The sequence below is a fragment of the Triticum dicoccoides genome, chromosome 7A (genome assembly GCF_002162155.2).
Source record: "Triticum dicoccoides isolate Atlit2015 ecotype Zavitan chromosome 7A, WEW_v2.0, whole genome shotgun sequence".
Taxonomy (NCBI): Eukaryota; Viridiplantae; Streptophyta; class Magnoliopsida; order Poales; family Poaceae; genus Triticum; species Triticum dicoccoides.
The window spans coordinates 341770369-341773159 of record NC_041392.1 but is presented as its reverse complement, the minus strand read 5'-3'; positions in this window follow the sequence as shown (position 1 = coordinate 341773159).

The following is a 2791-nucleotide window of genomic DNA, read 5'->3' as shown; positions in this document are numbered from 1 at the left end:
TGGCGGCGGCGGCGTCCCGGGCCGGGAGGGCCCGATCCGGGCCCCAGTGGGTCGGCGGGCTGGCGATGTGGGCCGGGACGGCGGGCGAATGGCGAAGCGCCACGTGGCGGCGGCGGCAGATTCGGACGTGTCCGGTCGGACGGAAAATCGTCCGCCGGCGCGTGGAGACGAAGGGGACTAGGGTTTCGGGGGGAGAAGGAGAATCTCGGAGGGGGGGTCTTTAAATAGGCATAGGAAGAGCTAGGAGTGTCCAAATGAGGTGCGGTTTTCGGCCACGCGGTCGTGATCGAATGATCTAGATGATGGAGAAGGCTTAGGTGGGTTTTGCGCCAAATTGTAGGGGTGTTGGGCTGCAACACACACGAGGCCTTTTCGGTCCCTCGGTTAACCGTTGGAGTATCAAACGAAGTCCAAATGATACGAAACTTGACAGGCGTTCTACCGGTAGTAAACCAAGGCCACTTGGCAAGTCTCGGTCCAAACCGGAAATGTTTAATCCCCACACACGAAAGAAAGGTAGAAAAGACCACCGGAGGAGAACGAAGCGCCGGAATGCAAAACGGACAACGGGGAAATGCTCGAATGCATGAGATGAACACGTATGCAAATGCAATGCACATGATGACATGATATGAGATGCATGACAACGATCACAACACACGGAGACAAAAACCTGAACCCGAGAAAATAAAATAACTTAACGCCGGAAACGGCAAGAGTTGGAGTACAAATTGGGAAAGTTACATCCGGGGTGTTACAACACTCCACCACTACGAAAGGATCTCGTCCCGAGATCGAGGACTGAAAGAACGCCGGGTACTCATAACGGAGGTGATCCTCGCGTTCCCAGGTAGCTTCAAGGTCGAAATGGTGTGACCACTTGACTTTGAGGAATTTGATTGACTTATTGCAAGTCTTGCGTTCAGTCTCTTCAAGAATAGCAACTGGGTGCTCACGATAAGAGAGATCTTCTTGGAGCTCAATGTCCTCGAAGTTGACGGTGTGGTCAGGAGTCTTGAAGCACTTTCAAAGCTGAGAGACATGGAACACGTCATGAACATTTGCAAAGTTTGAAGGAAGCTCGAGTTGATAGGCGAGGTCGCCTCTCTTGCTGACAATCTTGAAAGGTCCCACGTATCTGGGGGCAACCTTCCCTTTGATACCAAAGCGACGAGTACCTTTCATAGGAGAGACGCGGAGGTAAACATGATCTCCGATCTCGAAAGCCAGATCACGGTGCTTACTATCATAGTAGCTCTTCTGACGGGATTGGGCTGCTTTGAGGTTATCTCGAATGACTTTGCACATTTCCTCTGCCTCTGTGATTAAGTCATTACCCAAAAGCTGACGTTCACCGGTTTCAGACCAGTTGAGAGGGGTACGACACTTCCTACCATACAGAAATTCAAATGGGGCCTTGCCCGAACTTGCTTGAAAACTGTTATTGTAGGAGAATTCAGCATAAGGAAGACAATCCTCCCACTTCGTGCCGAAGGAGATCACACAAGCCTGAGCATATCTTCAAGAATCTGGTTGACACGCTCGACTTGACCGCTAGTTTGAGGATGGAAAGCTGTGCTGAAGCGGATGTTGGTGCCCATGGCCTGCTGAAAAGAATCCCAAAACTTAGAGGTAAAGATGCTGCCATGGTCTGAAGAGATCACTTGTGGGATACCGTGCAGAGAGACAATACGAGAGGTATAGAGTTCCGCCAATTGAGCTGCAGTGATCGACTCTTTGATAGGCAGAAAGTGAGCCACTTTGGTGAGTTTGTCGATGACAACGAATATAGCATCATTGCCACGCTTGGACTTTGGAAACCCAGTCACGAAGTCCATTTCAATGTGGTCAAACTTCCATTTTGGAATGGCAAGAGGTTGGAGGAGAGCAGCTGGTCTTTGGTGTTCTACCTTCACTCTTCTGCAGACATCACACTCATTCATGAATTGAGCAATCTCGCGCTTCATTCGAGTCCACCAATAAGCTTGCTTGAGGTCGTGATACATCTTCATGCTCCCAGGGTGGATGGAGAGGAGAGAATTGTGAGCCTCGTTCATGATCACTTTACAGAGGTCAACTTTGGGTACAACAATACGATCCTCGAAGAAGAGAGTGTCCTTGTCATCAAGGAGGTAGCACTTGTACTTGGGTTGACTCTTGGCAATCCCAAACTTCACCTTTTTCACCATAGCATCAAGAAGCTGGGCTTGGCGAATCTGATCTTCCAAGGTAGGAGAGACTTGAAGGTTGGCGAGGAAACCTTGAGGAACAACTTGCATATTAAGTTTGCGGAAAGCTTCACAAAGCTCGGGTTGATAAGGCTTGAGAATCAGACTGTTGCAATAAGCCTTTCTGCTCAATGCGTCAGCAATCACATTGGCCTTGCCTGGAGTATACTCGATACTCGGATTATACTCTTGAATCATTTCGACCCATCGAGTTTGCCTGAGGTTGAGATTAGGCTGAGTGAAAATGTACTTGAGACTCTTGAGGTTGAGATTAGGATGAACATAGGCACTTGAAACTGGAAAAATCGGGGACTTAGTAGAATTCGACCTCCGGATCTAGGGTTTGAGGTCAACGGCGACGCCGGTGGCTTCGCCGGCGATGTGGCGGCGGGGCGGCGTCGGTGGATAGCCGGGGAGGTCGGGGACGTCCGGATCCGGTCTGGCCCGACCGGATCTGCGGCAAGGGCGGCGGCGGCGCGCGCTCCGGCGAGGCGCGGGGTGGCGGCGACGCGAGGCGAGGAGAGGAGAGGCGAGGTCGTCGCCGGGAGGCGCATGGCGGCGCG